Source organism: Gymnodraco acuticeps, unplaced genomic scaffold (genome assembly GCF_902827175.1).
Source record: "Gymnodraco acuticeps unplaced genomic scaffold, fGymAcu1.1, whole genome shotgun sequence".
Taxonomy (NCBI): Eukaryota; Metazoa; Chordata; class Actinopteri; order Perciformes; family Bathydraconidae; genus Gymnodraco; species Gymnodraco acuticeps.
The window spans coordinates 90,149-115,906 of NW_022991170.1; the positions used below are offsets into that span (position 1 = coordinate 90,149).

Below are 25,758 nucleotides of genomic sequence, written 5' to 3' on the forward strand. Positions count from 1 at the left end.
CACACACACACACACACACACACACACACACACACACACACACACACACACACACACACACACACACACATTCAGTTCTAACATTTATAACTACGTACATCAAAACGCTGTTCACAAGTGAATAGTGTGAAGGAGTTTTTTGTATAGGGATGAAGCTAAAGATCGTGATCACATGAATCAAAACGTTTTGGAAATCTCACACTGTAAATCAAAAGACGCCACTTTATGTCATTGATAAACCCATTCAATAAAAGTAGTTTGTTATATATGAGTGTATGATAAAACAATCCAGACATGTTGTATTGTTGTAATTTAAGAACCTTTAAATGTGCTGCTTATATGCTGAATGAATGCAGATGTACCAGCGATGGTTGAGATACTGAAAAGGGAAGAGCAGAATACAAAATATACCACATTTTCAAACTCATGGGCGTACATGTTAATGCTGTATATGTATTACTCTATAGTGAGTAATGAACATTTACTTGTTAGGACCCAGTGCAGTCTAGTGTCTGCCCTTCTTACTGCAGTTTTAACATACGAAATTGTGTGGTTTCAAATAGGCTAGATTTAGTTTTACTTTCAGCTGTGTCGTTGTTGTTGCTTTTAAATTGTCTATTGTGTTAACTTGTACTTGTTTCATGGTGTGTGAGTTGTGCTGTGTGATTTTGTTGTATGTTTTGTTTGTTTATTTGACTGTGCATCACTTTGGTCTGGAGGTTTTAAAGTGCTTTATAAATAAAGCTGTTTGCATTGTATTTGCAGAAAGGAGTTAAAAACTAACTGCAGTTTAGCATCAAAGCAGACACAGCTGGAAAGGTGACGTACTCAGTGGCGTTTTTATATGTACGAAGGTGGTGGGGCACGAACAACTTAGATGTGTGTATACAAGCTTCTGGGGCTTTTTTAAACAAGTAAACAAATAGCTGTAGATCAGGGGTGCCCAACCTTATTTGAACCGAGAGCTACTTTTAAAGTTGCCAGTCTGCCGAGATCTACCAGTCCAAATAGAGAGAGGTAGTTACTGACAGCCTACTACCAGGTAAATACACACTTCTACTTGTATAAAACTGACCTTTGTACGATTAATACCTCATAAAATACTGCAGATGCCTTATCTTACCTCTTTCTAATCTACACACATACAAGTATTTAACTGAAGTTACACAACAGTGTTGTTGATACAGAGTTGGAGTTTATTCACACGTCACTACAGTGGGTAATGTTTTCAAGAAACATTGAACAGTGCTGCCACATATGACACAGGGAAAAAGAAAATACTCTGAACCCTTTCTTTGCCATTAAAATTAGGCTTACTAATAAGACGACTCAGATCTGAAGCTGCTCAGGAATCTGCTGCCAAAGTGCAATAAAAAAGACAACATTAATAGAATCAAACCATTTTTTTGTTGCATTTTAGTAGATTATAAAAATAAATGCCTTTAAAATAGGATGCAAGCAACACTAGTTTCTTAACCTGAATTGATAATAGACTATAATCAATTTAAGTTTGCATTCTTATACCATTTTGTACAATAATTATAATGAATAAGTTCAAACTAAAACTTACAGCTGATTAATAACGGTATCTAACTTGAGTTTTTATTATATCAAAAACCTGTTGAAATGCTACTGTTATTTTTACTGTCCCCCAAAAGCGCGTCGCAGCCTCCAGGAAAGCTTCTTTCACAACTTCGCCGTCTTTGAAAGACTTCATGTGTTTCGCAAGAACGTGACTGACTCGATAAGATGCTGTGGTAGCAGCCTTGCTCTTGTTGTTGAGCCTGGTGAAAATGGACTGCTGTGCATTGAGCTGTCCTTTCAGGCCCCTCCCCTTTTGGAGCGTAGGGCAGAATTAGGAGGGAATTCCGTCTCGTAGCGTTTGTGCACTGTTTTGAAATGCCGCTCCTAAATGACCCTTCTTCGATAAAGCCACGCTCACATTGCAGATGAGACAGATGGACTTTGAATTGGATTAGATATAAAAATAAATAATCATCCTCCCACTCGGAGTGACAATTATATATTTTGGGCTTTTTTGCTTCTGCCATAATTGCGGTCTTGTGTGTGTGCGGACTGTCACTCCTGTTGACACGGACAACGTTAGCGAAATAGTGCCCACTGCCCACCAGCCACGCCCCCACCCATGGGGTCACGCCGGCCAATCACAAAGCTTTGGTGCGTTCAAGTGCATTATTCTGGCACGGGAAGATTATGTTATAGGACATTAACTATAAAACTGAATATTGTTGTTCTATTTTTAGACACATCTCGCGATCGACTGGGAATCTCCCCGCGATCGACCGGTCAACTTCAATCATTTTCTTTCCGTTTTACTGATTTTAATCGCTATACGCTGCTCTCTCGTCTCCTCTTCACATCTAAACTTTTCACAGAACTCGTATTTACAGCCAATCAGCTCTCTGATTTAAGAGATGACGTTTGGTGAGTATGGCAGCACAGTGCCCCTTTGGTGATTATTTTTGTGCCGCACACATTGAATAGAAAAACACTCTGAGCATGCGCAGTGTAGTTTTTACAGCACACGTTCATTTTAACCGCAGAGAGAGGGGCTTGATCGGGGCTTGCCCCACGTTGCTCACACGGCTCAATAGGCCCACTGTAGACACTAGTTAGAAGACTGCAGACTAAAACAGCAATGTACAGACGAATCAGACGACTTGTTAGCAGATTTAGACTTAAACCTTTTTGTCTCCTGCAGCAGAAAGGTGAATAATCTCAGCAGTTCAAGTTTAGCCATTCATCACGGCGTTATTCATTATAGGCACACATCTCAAGAGGCTTGAGGACAGAGAGAGAAGGGTGACTTCCAACGGTCTTATACCCCAGATAGTGACATCACAATCATGTGGTACAGCGCTAACCAATGAACACAGAAGTCGCAGCTACTTACATAGACAATATGGTACACAGTAATACATGGAGTCATACAAGTCTGTATGTTATATCTCAACACTCCAACTTATGAATTATGTGCTTACCGTTTACCTGTTCATATCTAATCAACAAAACAAAAACATGGTACAAATGATTTAAATGTGGGCTTCTTCCACACATTTTACACACCAAACATGATCCCTTCAAATGTCCTCAGCTTCAGTTTGGAAGCAGGCTTGGTCATCACATCTGCAACCATTTCGTCTGTAGGACAATAAACCAGTGTCATCTTTCCCTGCCTTATGGTGGACCTAATGAAGTGGTACTTAATATCCACGTGTTTACACCTTTGTCTACACACAGGATTTTTAGCAAGGGCTATTGTCCCCTGATTGTCCTCGTTTACAACTCTTTTCTTATACACATATGTGTCTATCCCTTCCAGTAGCTGCTCCAAGTAAATACACTCCTGTATTGTTAGAGCTCGAGCCATATACTCAGCTTCACATGTGGAAATCGCTACTGTAGGCTGTTTCTTGGTTTTCCAAGAGACTAGTGAGCTGTCCTTACTCATGCTCACACAATACCCTGTCATACTGCGTCTATCTGTTTTATCTGCAGCCCAATCAGCGTCACTATAAGCCTGCAGGCCTAGTTTCTCAATGCTCTTTCTGAAACAAAGCGGCTTGTCTGCAGTATCCCTGAGATAACAAAACGTGTTTTACTGTAACCCAATGTTCATCTGTCGGTTCAGCAAAATATTGTGATAACTTGCTTACCACGAAACATAGGTCTGCACGTGTACAGGTAGTCAAATAGATTAGGCTGCCAACAGCCTCTCTGTATTTCTTCACATCCACCATTTTAGGTGCATCTTCAGTGTAATCTAACTTTTGGTCACAAGGTGTGTCCCTTACCCTACACTCCTGCATGTCAAAACGTTCCAGTATCTTTTCCACGTATCTCTTTTGTGATACTTTCACACAGCCGTCAGACTGACTGAAATCCATGCCCAGAAAATGATTTAATCTCCCTAAATCCTTCATTTTAAATTTTGTGGAAAGCATGTTTTTCACTTTCTCTAAAATCTTGGTGTTGCTGGCTGCGATGATAAGATCATCGACCCAGATAGCAATTATGACTTTCCCCTCTTTAGACTCCTTGGAGTACACGCAGTGGTCTGCCGGGTTCTGTGTGAAATTGTCATCTGTTAAGCATTCATGCAACATCGTATTCCAATTTCGCCCTGACTGCTTCAGGCCGTATTGACTTCTCTAGCTTACACACTAGCTTTCCTCCCTCCTTTACATAACCCTCAGGTTGTTCCATGTAAATGTCGTGATCGATGGGTGCATGCAGGTAGGCTGTCTTTACATCCATCTGGTGTAAAATAAAATCCTCTTGGGCTGCCTTCTGCATTAATTCACGTACACTTGTCAGGTTGGCTGTAGATGAGAACGTCTCTCCGTAATCTATCCCCGCCCTCTGACTGTATCCTTTTGCTACGAACCTAGCTTTGTACTTGTCGTGTCCGTCAACGTCTCCTTTAACTGAATAGACCCATTTACCTCCCACTGTTTTCCTGCCCTCTGGCAATTTTGTCAGGGTAAAAGTCTGATTGTCTTCTAGAGACTTAATTTCCTCATCCATCGCTTTTCCCCAGGTTTCTGACTCGGTCGATGTCATGGCCTCTTTAAAGGTCAGAGGTACACTGCAAACTGCTCTGTAACAATAATCTATACTAGTGAGTGTTTTATCCTCTTCATCACTATCTTCCTGAGTATAATCTCTAAAGTACTCAAGGTTTGCGCTCCCTACTGGGATATCTCCCACTCTCTGAGGCATGTGACTCCACCCTAGGGTGCTGTTCGCCATCATCCTCTGGTGCTGACTGTGGAGCGTTAGCTTGTACATCTTTGCTCAGTATAGGCTGTGGGGCCTTTACTCCCTCTTCACAGTCTTCGTCCGAATCCTGTTCTAACCACTGTGTCTGAGTCTCGCTATCACAAGTTGTGCTGGTGATAAACTTTACTAGTCTGTGCTTCTGAACCTTCTCTTTGTCGGGGTAGTAAACTAGATAGGCGGGGCTTCCCTTGTCATGCCCTACAAAACGTCCTTTCTCACACCTAGTGTCTAATTTGTCCCTGTCCTGCTGGTAGGCATAGCACACTGCTCCAAACGTACGCATCCTCGCTAAGTTACACTTCTTCCCTGTCAGTGCTGAATATGGCGTAGTGCCCGTGTGCTTATTAAAACACCGGTTTCTGGTATGTGCTGCTTCCTGAATGGCAGAGTGCCACAGGTTTTTAGGCAGATCACTGTCAATAAGCATACATCTGGCCATTTAAAAAAGAGTGCGCCCTTCTCTTTCAGCTGTCCCGTTCTGATGTGGGGAATAAGGACAAGACGTCTCATGTCTGATCTTGTTCTTTCTCAATAGTGTCTGAAAGTCCTTACTAGTGAACTCAGTCCCATTATCTGATCTAATGCATTTCACCGTCCCATAGGGTAACATCTGCCAGATACTTCTCAGTGGCTTGAACTGCGTCACTCTTCGCTTTCAGGAAATAAACAAACACTGCCCCTGTACACACATCTGTAAATGACTGCATATACTTGAAGCCATTTATGGACTCGTTATTAACTGGACCAGCTAGATCAGTGTTCACCAACTCAAGTGGTGTGTTTGCTTTATCGGTCGGATCTCTGTTTCTCGTTTGGGTAAACTTGCCCTCTATGCATACTGTACAATCTGGCTTACGCTTTGTACCCTTAATATGCATACCTACAGTTACATCCTGCAGCTTTAACACATCCTCATAATTACAGTGACCCATAATCTCATGCCACGTTTGGATATCATGGCTGACATGACACTTATCTTCAACATCACACTCTGTTTGCAAATAGTACATTTTCTTACATACATACATACATTTCAAACTTGGTACCATCCGGTACCATCAGAGCATCTTTACCTTCGTCGAAGAACACCTTAGCCGCATTCACACCGCAGGACTTTCCCTGGTACTTTGGTTCTTTAGTTCCGTTAGTACTAATAATGTCGCGTTCACAACGCCGGGACTACTCAGTGCCGGGGAACTCTTTTGGCCATTTCCAGTCCCTGCTAGAGAGGTGGTACGAACCTGGTGATAAAAGAGTGCCAATTTCTATTCTATTTCTATTGGCTGGGCGAATTGCAAACCACGCCCCGTTAGACTCTGAATTTATTTTGTTAGGCAGCCATTTTTTTCCTCGCTACAAAACCACATCCACACCTGAGCAAGTAGGTTTTTTGTACTTTAAAGCAGTTATGACCACACGTACTACAACACCGGAGCGGTGGAATGATGAGGAAGTGTCGGCGCTTCTGGACATTTACTCCGAGGACGGGATGCAGCAGCTTCTACAGAAAGCAGTTCCCAATTTACTCTGAGGACGGGATGCAGCAGCTTCTACAGAAAGCAGTTTCCAACTCCAAATGTTTTGAGCGATGTTCGCAAAAGCTAGTTGAGCTGGGAATCGTGCACAGTGCACACGGATGCCGGGTAAAAATAAAGAAACTCAGGCAGGACTATAAAAAAATTAAAGACCACAATAATAAGAGTGGTAATGATTTTCTATTGTTATTATATATATATATATATATTGCCACTGTTTTTAATACTGACACCTAACTTGCACTAAGGTGTGTCTGCTGCTATATATATTGCCACTGTTACATTGTTTTGAAACTACTTACACTTTATTTTACATTTCGCACTTTTATTTAACTTGAATGTACATGCATACGACACACCTGGAACAGCGTGATGCCTTATTGTTATGTCTTGACTGTGCAATAAAACAAACAAACTGGCGAAGCTTTATTTATTGTGTCCCACCCCAAATTTGCAGAATAGAAGAATGTGAGAGCAGACAGGTGTCGGTGATTGCATTTATCTACGATGTTGCAACCTTGTGCAGCAATGGCAGAAACACAAGTCTTACACACATAAACACAAGTAATTTATCATGTCATTTGTTTTAGATAAATAAGGGAAAAACACCAAACAAGGGTTAATGTCCTTTTCCAAAATCAGCCTGAGGGGGTAATATATAATAAATACATAAAGATAAAGTCCATTGTTATAATGGGGTATTTTATCTGTAAATTACCCTTATGAACTCCATCATGTCTGAGGTCGGAAATTAAACAAACGCCTCATACAGCTGGTGGGCTTTATACCTCCTCCCCGGTGTAGTTCTTCTTCTCTCTGTTTTTTTTTTGTACTCGCCGTGAAGTGGTTTTGTGGCCTGCCAGTAAACCCAGAGAAGAAGAAGACGAAGTGACGTCAGCGTAATCTTGCCTCAGGGAAAGTACTGCGGTGTGAATGCGATTGGCACTAGCCCCCTGGCGGATTCAGTGCCGTGGTACTTTAGTGCCGGCACTAAAGTACGGCAAGTCCTGCGGTGTGAAAGCGGCTCTAGGCTCCGTTAGCTGTAACAGACTTCACGGAAAAGAGTTATTGGGGGTACGATGGGATGTATAGTGCGTTCTTCAGAGTCACTTTACACCGTCGTCCCTCGCTGTCTATCAGACACATCTCTGCTTCTCCTCTGCCTTGTGCCACCCCGAAGGTGCGCCTCCCGTCTGCCAATTCCATGCTGTGTCTCTCCGGCTTGAAGGTGCTGTCAAAAATCTTGAATTTATTCTTATCGTTGATGATGTGAGACGACGCTCCCGTGTCCACGATCAATCCTTTTCTGTGGGTCTGTTGTCTCTGTCTCTGTCCCTTCAGCTCGCACTTTGAGGGTGTAGTCATCTTCTCCCGCAGCTTCTCCGGTACCACCTGGCATGCTCGCGCACCGAGTGGCATCACCGCGGTCCTTCTTTGTGCACGCTTTGTCTGTGTGCCCCTTGCTTTTACAAAAGCTACACCAGACTTTCTTTCTGCAGTCATCTTTTCGATGGCCTTTCTCTCCGCATCGCCAACATGTGCCGACGTGTTCTCCGTCGCCATCGGGATGAATCGTTTGGCGGGCTTTCTCTTTGTTGCTGCTTGGACCCTCAGCACCCTCTCGCTCGTCTCGTCTGAGGCTGAATCTTCTGAGGCCTCGAAGTTCCTCAACTTCGCCTTGAACTGTCCCAACGTTACTTCACTGTCACCGTGTGTCACCATTAGAGTGAACGGCTTGTATTTTTCGGGTAATCCCCACATAACCATCGCCATCATTAGTCCCTCACTCGGTGCTTCTCCCGCGCTCCTGAGTGCCGTAATGATCTGCTCAGCTCGGATAATGCACTCTGTTACCGTCTCATTATCAGCTTTCTTCAGCGCAGTCATGGTTATATACAAGGTGACGATCCTGGGTCTGCCTTTTCCAATATAGTGCTCCCGTAATACTCTGAGAGTTTCTCGGCCCTTGTCCTTCGTGTCTCTGAATATCAGGCCTAAACTGGTATTGTCGAGTAGCGGCGCTAACTCACAATAGGCGTCAGCATTGAGCTTGTCGTCTTGAGCCCTCAGTGCCGCGGTCAGCTATCCAGCGGGTGCCCGAAGGATGGTCTCCTTCAATCCCACTCCGTGCATGCAACACAACATCCTCTCTTCCCAGAGCTCATACTCTTCTGCTTTCCCGTCGAACATGGGCCACTTGCTCTTCCTCGTGGTTCTATTCGCCATGGCTTTTTCGTTTGTAGCTTCAGTAGCTTAGCTTAGGTCCTCGTTAGCTTAGCTTTAGCTTCCTTCGGTTCTCCCGATGCTAAACTAGCTTAACACGTGGCTAACTAGCTACTCCTATGCTAACCATGCTAACAGGCAATCTTCTCGCCTTGTTATCGCACGTGCGCTTCGAACTGTAGAATAATTCATCGTATCTGGGCCCATAACCTGTTAGCAGATTTAGACTTAAACCTTTTTGTCTCCTGCAGCAGAAAGGTGAATAATCTCAGCAGTTCAAGTTTAGCCATTCATCACGGCGTTATTTATTATAGGCACACATCTCAAGAGGCTTGAGGACAGAGAGAGAAGGGTGACTTCCAACGGTCTTATAGCCCAGGTAGTGACATCACAATCATGTGGTACAGCGTCAGTGGCGTTTCTATATGTACAAAAGTGGTGGGGCACAAAAAACGTACATGTCTATACTGTAGCTTCTGCAGTGAGGTTCATGGATGGTGAGGCACTGGCACTGACTCTTCAGGTTTACAAATATTATATTTTGACCTAAATCAAAATATAATATTACTTTCAAAAGCCTCTTTAGTCTGATGCTTCAATTAATTTTAAACAGACAGTTCAACAGAAGGATACCCACAAAATGTAATTTTATCATTTAAATATTGAATTGTTCTTTCTTAGTAAGATCCCATTTTCAATAAAATTGCGGTCTTACCTTGACTTGAAGATGAAGTCCATTTGCCTATCCTTCTGGACAAAAATCTCTATTACTTTTTTGTAAAAGTCCTCCTTATCTTCTTGTAGTTTCAAAAGTCTATCATAAATCTAAATGACGGATATGATTCGAAAATTATAAAAGTAGGGTAGACATGTGGATATTATCCGGCTGAACAAAACGTGCATTTATCTAACAGCTACGTTTCCCACAGATCTTATTTTGAGCTATTTTCTAAAATCCTATGGAGAAATCTCATTGCTTTTTTGTGGAGGGAAGCCATGCGCAGCTTACTTTCTGGTTTTAGGACGCGTCTCTCTCCTCCTCTTCACCTGCTCTTCACACACCACACTTTTCGCGGCACACGTACTTACAGCCAATCAGCTCTGAATTATGTGAGATGACGTATGGTGGGGATGGCAGCTCTATGTCCCTTTGGTCATTATTTTTTGCCACACACATTAAATAGGAAAATACTCTGAGCATGCGCAGTGTAGTTTTTACAGTCACCGTTCACTTAGACAGTGAGAGGAAGGGGCAGGATCGGGTTTTGTCCCACATGGCTCTAAACAGCTCAATAGGCACACACTGTAGACACTAATTAGAAGAACACATACTAAAACAGCAATGTACAGACGAATCAGATGATTAAACATGATCTTAAAATATATTTTATATATATTTTAATTTATTTTTTGCATTTTGTTGTAATCATTATTTTTAATACTTTCTGCTGACCAGTGGCGAGCCGTCAGGGCCCTCTAGGCCCTCTGTGAGGGCCTAAGATATTCTACAAAATAATATTAAAAAACATTACAAATTAATTTTTTTAGTTATATTTTTCATTAGTTTTACCAAAATAACTTGATTTAATTGTATTTAAATTAACATTTCCAAAGAAATAAATCCTTCGAATCTGCCTATTCAGTTTCAGTTGGAATGTGAAGGGTTAAATTAAAGAAGCTCGTCTCTGCGAGTTACTGTGAAGAGAGGAGCTGTTGGACGTCCAGGCGGTCCAGCTATGAATTCACAGAGGGCCAGCTATAGTAACTGAACGAGAGAGTAATGTCAGATGACAGTACAATTGACCAATCATATCTTCCCTCTAAATGGGTGGGTGTTATTATCGCGGACTTTATGACAAGTTCCGCCCGCTGTGAAACTTTTCTTGTTTCCATAACAACAACAACTTCCTGTCAACAGCGTTAACTCGCCTTCAAAATAAAAGCATGCCAAATTACACTTAAGACATACAACTGCAACGAAAGTATAACAGACACAATGCAATATCCTTTTCAATTTCAAAGAACACAAATAGGGTTATTTACAGGTGTTGTTTTGTGTGGTAGAAGGTCGCTTTCATTGATGCGTTTTGCACTCCGGGCCGTTGTTTTGATATTCCGCTGAAGTATACACTGTGACGTAATAACTCGTCAGAGGGCCCAGGTATACAAGTCACGGCTCGCCACTGCTGCTGACACTAGAGAGGCTTCTCAATACTCAAATGTCCCCTCCTCGACTCCTCGGTCCTCGGTCCTCCGGTAGTGACCCGGAAATGAATTTCAGCGCGCAATTTTGAAGGACGTCTCATTTCTCTAAATACACACCGAGGACCGAGCATCGAGCGTCGAGGAGGCTCTCTGGAGGAGCTATAACCGAGGATACACTGATGGTTCCTCCACGGCTCCTCCACGGATGCATTTCCGGGAACGGTGGAGGCGTGAAACACGGCCGGAATTATCTCAGCCAATGACAGCTCTGCATGCATCCCCTGGATATTATTTTAGAAACTGCTTTCATCGCGTCGCGATGTTTCCAGAGAGAACAGCTGTACGGTCCATGCAGAAAGCAGAGCAGTGTGTATAATATATATCATTCAGTATAACAGGCCTACTCTCTTTATTTGCTTTAGTTTAGTAGATATCTACAAACAAAGAGTCGATATGTTTCTAAGACCAATGCTTCACATAATAAAATACACAACGGCTTATGCTTTTGGAGCTGTAGGTGTGTGTGGTACAGTGTGTAGGTGTGTGTAGGTGTGTGTGGTACAGTGTGTAGGTGTGTGTGTGGTACAGTGTGTAGGTGTGTGTTGTACAGTGCGTAAATGCGGCGGACAGACGGGTCTCAGTTGGTTTGGTGTCCTCTGCTTTCTTTTAATAGGCCTACTTGTAAATACAACTTTTGGCCCGTAATTTCAATTCCCCATTTCAGCGACCAGAGAGAGGGGGGGATATGTCCAGTCTCTGATTGTGTTACGTTATTATGAGAGTGCTCTCATACTTTAAATTGTATATATTTATATAAATATATTTGTGTGTGTGTGTCCGCATCTGTAGCCTGTTATTGTCTCATTATACCGCACTCTCAATGAATTCAAAGTAAATATGTGGGGGAACAATGTTCAGCTGATCTAACAGAGATACAGCGCTATGACAAAACACTCGACATCTGATGCAGCTGTTGCCACGTAATAATGAACGGACGTCGCTTTAATATGACCGCTCAGAGGAGAGGAGTTCTCATTTCTTTAAACGTCTGCTGCTTCCCCTCCTCTCTCCTCGGTTCCCCTCCTCGGTCCTCCGCTCGCATCCACATCCATGCTCGCATCTCCTGTGGGCGGGTCTAAGTCTCGAGGAGGGGAACCGAGGAGGGGAGTCGAGGAGGGGACATTTGAGTATTGAGAAGCCTCTTAGGTGGGGCTGTGCCCTACCTTAACCTAATGACGAGTCACCACTGCACGTACACAGCAGAACAAACAGAGATTAGTGAAGTTGTTTTTTTTTCTTTGACGGTGTTAAATATTAACATATCTCAGTTTATCAGCAGGGAGGAGCTGAGTCTGCTTCATGGACTGGAACAGTTTACTGGAAGATACATATAATTGTGTGTACAATCAGCCTGTGCTGCGTTCAAGGACCATCTTGGTGTGGGACATTATGTTTGAGAATCTCATGTTATTATTGCCTTATTAAAAATACGTGTACATACAGTATTTGAGGGTTAAGATATAGGACCGTACAGAAGTCAAATAACAACAGGAAATGTCGATGTGTTCATTGACCGAATCTTTTCGGCGTGCCTGTGTTTATTCTGTTGGGTTTTTGCTGTTTTTACAAGAGGTTTTATTACATTTCCACATTGAAAGACACACAAACTAAATGATATACAAAAGACAAATGCTGATATGACTTGGATTAAAGTAAACTAAACTAACTAAAATTCTAATAATACAAATGCTATAAATACTAAGTGTTATACTCATAATAATAATTATGTAATACAAATGATCTAGATAAAACAAAAAATACAAAAAAAAATACAACAATAATAATATTAAAAACAATTTTAAAAAAAACGTGTTGTACTAATAATAATAACTTTATAATACAAATAAACAAAACAATAGTTAAATGCAATTACAATTATAACAGCAACAACAATAACAAAAAGCATAAAAAGTAATTATTGTACTCCTACTGATAATAAGTATTATTTAATATTACAACTAAAATAAAAAAAGTAAACACAATTTAAATAATGATAATAAAAAAGAAAATTATAAAAATAATAAAAAAGTACATTTATTTTGATAATAATAATCATCATAAAAAAGTCAAAAAGGTTTTCCTTGTTCGCTTAATATTTTAAACATATCCTAATTTTCCATAAACGTAAAAAGTTCCCAGATATAATATCAATCATTCAGGTTTCCTCCTTTCCATTCAGTAATTTTCTCCCAAGAGTTGCTGTTTTTCCATTTGCACCTGAAGGCAGCATTGAGTTTCCCGGGAGCACCACCTCTCTCCCAGCCGGACAGGTAAGAACAAAGTTTCCCCAGCTTTACCTCACCTGTCCGGGCGTCGAACAGCCCAGGTGAGGCATCAACATTAACACACCTGAGCTCCAGGGAGGAGGACCGACCCTCAGCCATGGCCGAGTCCCAGCTTACGTGCATGGAGGACGGCCACATCGGAGCCGATGTCCCGGAGAACAACCCGGAGTTTTACTACAGCGAAGCGCAACGATCCGCCATCGAGGAGCTGCTGAGGAATGGCGACGGAGCCTTCAAAATGCGACTCAAAGAGGACAAAATCACCGATTTCCTGTCCGCGAGGGAGGTGAAGCTGCTGCTAAACACCTTCAAAATATACGATTTGAATCCGGAGGAAAGTAGCAGTACTCCGGATCCGACAGACCATGATTCAGGGCTCCAATCCACTTATTGGCCCGAGATGTCGGACACGGATGTTCCGCCGCTGGATATCGGCTGGCCCAGCGGGGGGCTCTTCAAGGGAGTGACGCGCGTGGCAGTGCACACACACCCGCCTAAAGAGAACGGACCTCACATCAAGATGGTCGTGAGGAAGATGATCCAGGAGGCCAGCAAGGTGAGGGGGACAGGAGCATATCGATATATTAATAATGATTCAGAATCAGGTTTATCACCAGGTGGGTTGACGCTGAGGAAGTGACTTGATGTCGTGGCGCATACATGATAGTAAAACAACTTTGCAGCGTCTCTTTGCTGGAGGACTGCTTTATCTTTTGTGATGAAGCATTGATGTAGAGAGGACAGGACAAGAGAGGGTCATCTGATTATAGTAACACATGTTCAGTGAAGTGTGGCCGGACTCCATTATTGACATTGGACTGAACAGATCAGTCATGAGAATGAAACCTCTCTTATAGATTAAAATCATCAATTCCAGGGATGTTTTTAAATCACTAACTGCTAGATTTGAGTAGTTATCGACCACTCACAGAACATGGTCGATTAGTCAATTAAATGATGGACATATATGTCCGTCTGTGGCTGTAGGTGCGCCGCATTTGCGCTTCAGATGATGCTCCCTCCACAAGTTAAGGCCCCCTCCGAGGTGAGGCCCCACGCAGTCTGCGTGATCGGCCCGTAGGGAGGCCGACCTGTGTACACAATACAGTCATGTACGAAAGTGTCCAGGACTCTCATAATAATGATCCTTTATATAAAGTACGACAAGTCAAATGGATATTACAGTAAACGTTTGACTTGTTGTTGGTCTTAAAGGGTTTTTTAACATCTTACATTAACTTGTTGAGACCCTGTTCTTTAAGGAAACAGGGGTTTCAGTCAGTCGATTAAAGGCGGAGTGCACGAGTGAATAATTCCTCCTCACGCAGAAACAAAGACTCTGAAGAGGCTCTGTGTGTTTGACTCTCCGTCGTAATGTTTAGTCATGGAGCGCCAGAGCTGAGTCATCTTTCCCGCACAGCAACACTGACGACTCACATGCCTCTTTAATCACACGGTCAACACAGACCTCAACACAGACGCGCTTCTGTCAAACGCTTCTCAGGAATCCCCTCCCTGTACACTTTCTGTTTCCTATTTATAAACTTATTTTGTTTCCTCGTGTTCTCTCTCCCTTCTGTCCTTCTCTTGCATTGGAAGGGCCTGAAGCAGAATTAAACATAAAGAGCTGTCCGCACATCTGTCAGTAGCACACATCTGTATTATGACTTCCCCATGTTGGTCATACTGCAGGAATGTGGCACAATATTTTGTATTTTTTTTGTAAATTATTGAGAGTTCTTGTATTTTAATGTGTGAGTATTTTATACCTCGGGACTGTGGCAAATAGTATTTTGATCTTTCTGTGTGTACAAACATATTTTGAGATTGACAATAAAGTTGACTTTGACCTTTGACCTTGACCATTAGTACACTTCCTTTTGTAAACATTTATAATAAACCAGAAGAACTGGCAGCCCACTTTAATATGCTTCTGTTCAGGTTGATATCTGTATGTTGTGCCTCTATAGGGACATGTTTCAATGTTCAAAAAGCTCTTTATTTTGATCATACTGCCTTGTGATTGGTCAACCACTTGGAGATGTCCCGCCCCTTAGCCTATCAGGTACAATGTGTTTGACCACGAGCCAATATAAGTGCGAGTGTTACAAAGTGATGTCACTATGTTCCAGAAGTAAACAAAGGAGTCCAATGTAGTCGCTTCAGGCAGGGGGGGGGGGGGGGAGGGGGGGGGAGTGTGTGAGAGAGAGAAACGAGCCTTTGCAGACCATTTACATGCACATAAAACCTACATTACATTATATTTGGCTGACGCTTTTATCCACAATGACTTGCAATAAGTGCAACAACTATAACGTTTCAAACTTTGAAACAACAAGGAAGGTGCAGATATATTCACTGCAAGCCAGTCGTACCATTGTAAGTGCTGCTGAATGAGTTACAAGGCCTACATAATAATAATACACAATCTAACTCTAAAAAGGGCCTCTAACTCCATATCATACCCCATTTGTAAATGTGTACGGGTGTTTCCAAGGTTGTCAGTCAAAGTCAAAGTGAAATAGAGATGCACCTGTGGAATGCAGCACACCTTGTATCTTATCAGAAAGACCAGGAGATTTCTCAGAATAGAAACACATTCTGAAAACAACACAACCAGTTCTGCTGGATCAAACCTAATCATCTTCATTCTTAGATAATGTTCAAGTCAAAACTTGTGTCAGGTTTCTCCTCTCTGTGGAAACCGCAGGACAGAGGGACGTTTGATCTGAAGAGGCATGTGTTCCACTTAGCTTCCCAGAGAACAGTGGAGTAACCCTCCCTCCTGTGAGCTGAACACGTCCCAACATGTTTGAAAGAACATTCTCCCTTTTTCTCTCTTGTATCTGAAACATCATATAACGTGTATTATATATAACATGCATGAGCCACGTCTTCCAACTTTCACATCATTCAAAAAGCCCTAATCGTTTCACTCTTGCCTTCAACTCCTGATCCACTAACGCCTCGCCCTTTGTTCACCTAGCTTAGCACTTTGCTGTTATTGTTCTCTACCGGCTTGTAAAGCGCTTTGAGCCCCAGGAGAAGTGCTTTATAAATAACATTTATTATTATTATCTTCTGTCTAAACAATTCCACTTTTAGACATCTACTGTATCTGCCTGTCAAACACTTTGGTTTACATGCATGAATGAAAGTACTACAATAAGGCCAACACAAATATGTGTTCCCTCTCCTGTAGTTCTATGAGCTTTAGTGCATGTAAATGGTCTGCAAAGGCTAAAATCCCTGTGTTCCTTCCTTATGGAGTTTCTCCTTTTGTAATGTTGATGCCTCTTCTCTTTGGTGGTGACATACTTGAACCACTAAGGCTTATCATATTAACATGTTTGTAATGAACATGTCAGCCTCTTGGGGGCGTTCAGGGGGCTTGGATTGGAGTTGACAGCTTTTTGACATTCATTAATATAAAATGGGAGGTTTCTCCATGTTCCCTTTAAACTGTGGGTTTTCTCTGGAAGCTTTTCCTTGTACGATGTGAGGGTCTAAGGACAGAGGGTCTAAGGACAGAGGGTCTAAGGACAGAGGGTCTGAGGACAGAGGGTCTAAGGACAGAGGGTCTGAGGACAGAGGGTCTGAGGACAGAGGGTCTGAGGACAGAGAGTCTGAGGACAGAGGGTCTAAGGACAGAGGGTCTGAGGACAGAGGGTCTGAGGACAGAGGGTCTGAGGACAGAGGGTCTAAGGACAGAGGGTCTGAGGACAGAGGGTCTGAGGACAGAGGGTCTGAGGACAGAGGGTCTGAGGACAGAGGGTCTAAGGACAGAGGGTCTGAGGACAGAGGGTCTGAGGACAGAGGGTCTGAGGACAGAGAGTCTGAGGACAGAGAGTCTGAGGACAGAGAGTCTGAGGACAGAGGGTCTAAGGACAGAGGGTCTAAGGACAGAGGGTCTGATGACAGAGGGTCTGAGGACAGAGGGTCTGAGGACAGAGGGTGTCGTACTGATATTCTGTACAAACTGTGAAGTCCACTGAGACAAATGTAACATGTGTGATATTGAGCTATATAGATTAACATTGATTGATGAATTGATTGATTGATTGATGATTGATTGATTGATTGATTCATTGATGATTGATTGATTGATTGATATATGGTGCATGAATAACAATAAAAGCAAAACATCAATCTAAATACCCAGCACAGTGAGACGAGGAGATGTCCGTCATTGCACTGAACTACTATCATTGTCAGTATTAGTGGTCATTTGGACGTCTGTCTGGTTTTGCCTTCCCACACAACTACTTGGACTTGTCTTTATTTTGTCAAAGCAAAGAACAAGCCTCTATAGCCCTGTGACCTGACCCGCTGTGGGGAAACATTTCTGAAGACACATTTAAGTCCTTAACTCCTCAGCTGATCTCCTTTTGTTGTCTTAAAGCTGGGTCTGTGGTGTGTCAGCCTGACGGGAACACAGCGCAGGGATTAAACGGATCTCAGCAGCTAACTCTGTGAGCTCTGCAATAAACATCCTGTCTGAAAGCATTTAGTTATTGCTTAGCCCAACGTGACCTGGATGGGAGTCAGAGCTCAGGCTTCTTCCTCTGTGGTTAATACAGAAGGAGTTTCACTTCCTGCCAGTTTAGGTAAAAAGACAGCGCGAACAATTTCATGTGTTTTTATTTACATTTTTTGAAATCTCTAAAGATACGACATTGACTTTGGTAATAATAACAATACAATTAAAATAATATTAGGACCATTAAATGATGTAATAATGTAAACATTATAAATACACATAAATCCTACGTCTTTAATCAATGTATACACGGCATGGCAACATAAAGTATGTCGTGATGGAGGCATATACATACGTGATGAGATGTCACTTTCATTCTAATATATTTGAACAAATATCAAAACATCTTAATTTCCCCTTGCATTGCACTTTCGGATATTAAGTACATATTGATGAGGGAAACATTTAATTTGAACAGTTTGAGGACAAGGCTGCAACATAACATGTGGAAAAGTCTGAAACGTTTTCATTGTACAGTATAATCAATTATTGAGATTAATATTCAAGACTCTGGTTACTTAAGTCAAAGGGATTTTCTCAGATTGATCACTTCCTTTCCTCCTGCAGGTGATAGCGATCGTGATGGACATGCTGACAGACGTGCAGATCCTTCAGGACCTGATGGACGCCGCCTCTCGTCGCTCTGTTCCCGTCTACATCCTGTTGGAGAACCAAGCCACGCCGCACTTCCTGGATATCTGCCACCGGCTGCAGATCGGAGCACAGCACCTCCGGGTGAGAACACACCTTATTACATGGCTTAGTTGAATACTCGATTCTGATTGGTCAATTCAGAACACGTGACACGTTGTTAATCCAGAACAGACAGACCGCTGTCAAGGATTTATTAATCGTTGTTAAGGACGCTCACATCTGCAGAAAGAAAACAGCGGAGAAGTAACGGGGCAGAAACCCTCCTTTCGACGCAGCGGTCCAGACATAGACATCAGACGGCGACACATATTCAGTGTGCAGTTCCTTTGGCATTAGGGCAGGGATATCTAGATACTTTCCAAGGTCTGACTTAATGAATTGTGCTACTTTTAAAGCAAGCAACGATGTTTTCAAATCTGTAATCAAAAAGCTCCTCAAAAGCACTATCGAAGCAGTTCCTGCCGTTGCTACGTTAGTTCAAACGGTAACAACGGACTACTTTTCTTGGCGGATGCATGTCAATTTAAATCAATACAACTATTTTCTAAATCTATAAAAGCATTTTAATTAATATTGGGAGTCATATCGTTACTTTGTTGAGAATTACTTAAAGGTCACCTATTATGCGTAAAGAGACTCTGAAAGTTTCAGGAACAAAGATTCTCTCTCTTTTTGATCCATTTCTATAAAAACCTGTCTGAAAATGAGCTGATCAGATTTTGGCCACTTTATGATGTCATAACGATGTGTTGTCTTGTGTAACCATTAGCCAATCAGCAACCAAGGTAACTCCCCCCCCCTTATCACCTGAATCTCCTCTAGAGCACCATTGAGTTCTTTGTAACCAAGTCTCTCTCAGAGGGGCGTGGGGGGGGGCTCCTTATTTTCATCTAAAGTAACAGACAGAGAATCAGCACTTTGGAAACAGGGCTGAAACAGAGGGGATTATGGGTAATGCTGCAATGATCTGCTTGGTGTTTCAGCCAATCAGAGACAGGCTCTGGATATATCTGAGACCTGTGATATATTGATGAAAACAGTATGATAGGAGACCTTAAACTAAGAAGCCATTATCATATGGATCTAAGATCATGAAGAAGGAACCAATCGGAGAGAGAAGAGGCATACAGTTTCAAAGACCCAATTATCATGTGTGTGTGAAATCTGAAAACACTTGGCGGTCAGTTTCTTCCACAAAGTCACACTGAATAAACTCTCAGCATGAGTTGATCTGCTGCTACGTCCAGCCTGGTAGCCCACTTGGCTGCAAATAATGCAATATGGTTACAAACAAAGCTGTAGGCGACCTTTGATGTTAGCAAGCAAGATAACGCTCAACCATAACTGTAGGAGCCAAAATGCTGCGGTGTTTATAGTTATACTATCTTAATTATTTGTTAACGCCACACACACCTGTTGTTGTTTCTGGTAATTGTCACATGGGTGTGGTTATTGGTATTTAGGGCACCTGGTGTGTTTACAAACAGGTTTATCACCATGTCATGGTGCATACAGTACATACAAGTAAAACAACAATTAAAAAAGATAGAGAACTATTTTAAGAACACTATAATTAAAACAAATGTCAAATAATAAAAAATATAGTAGAAAAATAAATTAAATAAAACAGTATTTACATTGAAATAGACTGGAATCAAATGTTATAATATGTGGACGTTTAGTAGCATGCCAGTGGGCTGAGTTTAGCTCTGATATATTTTGTTGGCCGTATGATTCTGTTTGTTTATTATTTTGCGTTACAATATTAAATATCTTTAAAACGTTGAGTTCAGTACAGACTTTATTATTTATACCCGTCACATCAATGAGTGAAGTTTAGCCTCAGAGCGGCCGTATTCAATGGGAATATAGCCGCCACACTAACCCTAACGCGCTTTAACATAAAGAGATGAACGTAGCACAGACAGGTAATGCTCCTGATATAACCCTAAGCTGTGTGTCTGCAGAACATCAGAACCAGAACTCTTCAGGGCGTTGGTTTGGGTTTGTCTTTCGGCAAAGTGCCCGGCGCCCTCTGTAATAAATACATGCTCATCGACGGGGACAAAGTGGCGTTTGGCTCCTACAGGTGAGTTCTGACTTCAACACTTATACAGCTCTTGTGTAAAGTGTCCCAGAGTGTTTTTAATATGAAAGGGATCATGTGCAGCGAGGCGGTCATGAAGAGAGACAGAACCACCAACAGGAGGTAATTGAGCCGGACACATCATACCCATCCTCCTTAGTAAAGGGTCTGTTCTCTTAGCCATTAACAACCTCTGACATTTTTCATTTAAAAGCAAAGATACATGAATTAAAGTGACAGAGCAGTGTGAGATACACACATCTGAAATGTTGAGCTCTGACTCTCAATCATTGCTAACTTTTTAGCAGAAATGTTTTTCACTTTCTTTCTACTTTCTTTTGTAACTTATCCTTTAGTTATTTCAAGTGTTTCGTGCTAAACGAACCCCCCCTTTGGAAAATGATAATCTGACCCCATGGTACTTTATAGTTTTCACCAAAACTATCCTTTTCTTTTCTTTGCACATTAGTTAAGTTTAGCTTTAGCTGATAACTGTTGTCTCTGTCTCAGTTTCTCGTGGTGTACGTCTCGTATCGACCGGAACATGATCACGGTGATGACGGGGCAGGTGGTGGACTCCTTCGATCAGGATTTCCGAGAGCTTTACGCCGTCTCCGAGAAGCTGGATCTCTACAAGGAGTTCCACGTTACCAAACCTGCTATCAACGCCACCCTACGCTCCAAAGTGGTTGCCAAACGCCCGCCTCTACCGGCGACAATCTCCCGATTCCAGGTCAGCATAGGGGACGCGCGCAATGCTACAATCAAGGTTCCTGCACACAAGTACTACAACCCCAAATACGCACTGGCGTTCGGGGACATCAATCGTCCAACAGGGTCTCTCCAAGCATCAGGACCCAAGAGAGTGTTAGCTCTGCCGGCTGATCTTGATGAGATGGGAGTTGGAAGACCACGAGTGACCAGCAGCGAGAGGATGGACCGTCTGAGTCCCCTGCCCTCTGAGGATCCTGGAGACAGCTTCAAGAATACAACGGACCTCCAGAAGCAGGACAAGAAGGGGTGGGGGCGGGTGGAAGTCGAAGTTCTTCAGCAGGAATTGTCCAAGAGGGATATTTTGGATACCAACTTTACGGACCCTATCAGCTCCGAACCCTCAGAGAGCAAACAGGACAGACGAGAACGAGGACGACGACAAGGTCATCGTGAAGTCACCGTCCAATAGGATTGCTGACTAAACTGGGCCTGAGGACAAACTCCAGGCAGTCCGTCAACACCACACAGGACAACGAGAGTAAGTCAGGAACAATGGAAAATATAAGTTTGAATCCAGAATGTACAAATAACCTTATCCAGTGGTTCCCAACGACAACCACAGCAGTATAATCCGTCTTTTTTACGGGTTTATTAGACTCGTCGGTCTCCAAATCCACCTGAGACCTAAACATAAAGACATTATTAACAACAAAATATAGGGCAATGTGACATACACAATACACAGCATGTAAGATAACTTGTAAAATACTTAGAGGCTAAGGACTTTTTGGACTTTTACTTGGAAAAGAGTACTTTTACACTGTACTATTGTGACTCACTTAAAGGGGACATATTCTGCACATAAAACCTATATAACACTACAGGAAAATAGAACACCCCAAATAGGGCGTGTTCCACCTCGAGTCACAGGAAGCCTTATCTTAGTTTTTAAGTGTAATATTCCCAAAGATATTTCAGATAATATCAGTTATCTGATGTTGTCCTTATATTATACAAAATAAACCCTCCTAGTCTAGTATTTATAGAAACTGATGAATTCTACATGCTCATACCTCCTATCTCTTTCTAACTATGCTTTTGTTTTTTGTTTGTATTCAGATGTTAAGAGGTCACGGTGGAGGGAAAGGTTGTAAAGTGTCCTGAGGAGAACCTGCTGCTGTCCGACCACCAAAATGAAAAAACGGATTACAAATGAACTTTTGTAACACTGACGTCACCATTAACTGTGCAATACAAGTGCTTTATCCAGTGCCTTACAGAGAATGAATGTACGGTTCTTAGTGCACTGACACATTTGGAGATGCTGCCAAATATATAATATTGACTCCAAAATCAATATGCTAGAGGTTATCTGTGACCCTGATGGTGCGCAGAGAGGTTAAAGCTGTGTGATTGATTGCTCTGTATGTTGATATATGAATAATAGGTTTGTCTAAGGCATATTGAATGTAAATTGAGCAATACTTGGGTTTTATATAAGGTTAAACATTAATACACCTCCTCAAACTTCCAAAGGTCAAGCTGACAGCTGAGTCCTGTGCGAGGATTGAAAAACCCTCATTGAGAAATCTGAAATAGGAGAATTCTCAGGCTTTGATTTATTTCTCCTTTTGACTAATCTACCTGCTGTTGTTATGGTGCATTGTGGGCTTTCATATGTGTACAGTACTAAAATATATTGTTAGTAATATCTGGGAAATAATATTGTACAGTGTTTATTTTAATGTCCATTTGATACACATTGTATTTGTGGGATCTCTTCTACAATGTGCACAATAAATGGTTTCTGATAATGAACAGCTTTTCATGATTGATGTTAAAGAGTGCCTCTCCTGCTGATGTTTTCAGAGTGTATATCAGTATGTAGTGTCTCTACTTTGAAAAGATGTCCCTCCTGCTGATGTTCAGGTTGTAATCAGTATGTAGTGTCTTCCTTTAAAGAGTCCTCTCCTGCTGATGTTCAGAGTGTATATCAGTATGTAGTGTCTCTACTTTAAAGAGTCCTCTCCTGCTGATGTTCAGGTGTATATCAGTATGTAGTGTCTCTACTTTAAAGAGTCCTCTCCTGCTGATGTTTCAGGTGTTATATCAGTATGTAGTGTCTCTACTTTAACGAGTCCTCTCCTGCTGATGTTCAGGTGTATATCAGTATGTAGTGTCTCTACTTTAAAGAGTCCTCTCCTGCTGATGTTCAGGTGTATATCAGTATGTAGTGTCTCTACTTTAAAGAGTCCTCTCCTGCTGATGTCCAGGTGTATATCAGTGTGTAGTGTCTCTACTTTAAAGAGTCCTCTCCTGCTGATGTTCAGGTGTATATCAGTATGTAGTGTCTCTACTTTAAAGAGTGCTCTCCTGCTGATGTTCAGGTGTATATCAGTATGTAGTGTCTCTACTTTAAAGAGTCCTCTCCTGCTGATGTTCAGGTGTATATCAGTATGTAGTGTCTCTACTTTAAAGAGTCCTCTCCTGCTGATGTTCAGGTGTATATCAGTATGTAGTGTCTGTACTTTAAAGAGTCCTCTCCTGCTGATGTTCAGGTGTATATCAGTATGTAGTGTCTCTACTTTAAAGAGTCCTCTCCTGCTGATGTTCAGGTGTATATCAGTATGTAGTGTCTCTACTTTAAAGAGTCCTCTCCTGCTGATGTCAGGTGTATATCAGTGTGTAGTGTCTCTACTTTAAAGAGTCCTCTCCTGCTGATGTTCAGGTGTATATCAGTATGTAGTGTCTCTACTTTAAAGAGTGCTCTCCTGCTGATGTTCAGGTGTATATCAGTATGTAGTGTCTCTACTTTAAAGAGTCCTCTCCTGCTGATGTTCAGGTGTATATCAGTATGTAGTGTCTCTACTTTAAAGAGTCCTCTCCTGCGGATGTTCAGGTGTATATCAGTATGTAGTGTCTGTACTTTAAAGAGTCCTCTCCTGCTGATGTTCAGTGTATATCAGTATGTAGTGTCTCTACTTTAAAGAGTCCTCTCCTGCTGATGTTCAGGTGTATATCAGTATGTAGTGTCTCTACTTTAAAGAGTCCTCTCCTGCTGATGCTCAGGTGTATATCAGTATGTAGTGTCTCTACTTTAAAGAGTCCCTCTCCTGCTGATGTTCAGGTGTATATCAGTATGTAGTGTCTCTACTTTAAAGAGTCCTCTCCTGCTGATGTTCAGGTGTATATCAGTATGTAGTGTCTCTACTTTAAAGAGTCCTCTCCTGCTGATGTTCAGGTGTATATCAGTATGTAGTGTCTCTACTTTAAAGAGTCCTCTCCTGCTGATGTTCAGGTGTATATCAGTATGTAGTGTCTACTTTAAAGAGTCCTCTCCTGCTGATGTTCAGGTGTATATCAGTATGTAGTGTCTCTACTTTAAAGAGTCCTCTCCTGCTGATGTTCAGGTGTATATCAGTATGTAGTGTCTACTTTAAAGAGTCCTCTCCTGCTGATGTTCTGGTGTATCATATGTAGTGTCTACTTTAAAGAGTCCTCTCCTGCTGATGTTCAGGTGTATATCAGTATATAGTGTCTCTACTTTAAAGAGTCCTCTCCTGCTGATGTTCAGGTGTATATCAGTATGTAGTGTCTCTACTTTAAAGAGTCCTCTCCTGCTGATGTTCAGGTGTACATCAGTATATAGTGCTCTACTTTAAAGAGTCCTCTCCTCCTGCTGAGTTTCAGGTGTATATCAATATGTAGTGTCCTACTTTAAAGAGTCCTCTCCTGCTGATGTTCAGGTGTATATCAGTATGTATGTCTCTACTTTAAAGAGTCCTCTCCTGCTGATGTTCAGGTGTATATCAGTATGTAGTGTCTCTACTTTAAAGAGTCCTCTCCTGCTGATGTTCAGGTGTATATCAATATGTAGTGTCTCTACTTTAAAGAGTCCTCTCCTGCTGATGTTCAGGTGTATATCAGTATGTAGTGTCTCTACTTTAAAGAGTCCTCTCCTGCTGATGTTCAGGTGTATATCAGTATGTAGTGTCTCTACTTTAAAGAGTCCTCTCCTGCTGATGTTCAGGTGTATATCAGTATGTAGTGTCTACTTTAAAGAGTCTCTCCTGCTGATGTTCAGGTGTATATCAGTATGTAGTGTCTCTACTTTAAAGAGTCCTCTCCTGCTGATGTTCAGGTGTATATCAGTATGTAGTGTCTCTACTTTAAGATCCTCTCCTGCTGATGTTCAGGTGTATATCAGTATGTAGTGTCTCTACTTAAAGAGTCCTCTCCTGCTGAGGTTCAGGTGTATATCAGTATGTATGTCTCTACTGTGCATGTCTCCATGCTTTAATGTTCAAAAAGCTATTTATTTACTTTACTTTTACATTATGTGATGGAAATTCATTTGAAAGAAATGATTTTTTTAAATCCACATAGAACCATCACTGAGATGATAGCTCCACCTGGTGGTGAAAGACATCAATATCTACAGTAAGATGCAACACTGATGAATGCAGTGCACAAAGCTAACGCTAGCTGCCCCCCCGCTTCTCTTTTTACCTCCGAGAGGACCACAGGCCTGATGGGAACTCGGAGGGGAGGGAGAGGGAGGGGGGGAGGGGGGGGGGGGGTAGATGTGGTGCAACACTGAAACAGGAAGTCAGAGCTGCAGCAGGAAGAGAGCGTCAACTCATATATAGACTG

At 42.0% G+C, this 25,758-nt stretch overlaps 1 pseudogene; it reads left to right on the top strand.

The window, feature by feature from the left end:
* The first annotated feature begins 13,040 nt into the window (after window positions 1–13,040).
* LOC117560709 lies at window positions 13,041–21,643 on the top strand (annotated as a pseudogene).
* Window positions 21,644–25,758: the final 4,115 nt, after the last annotated feature.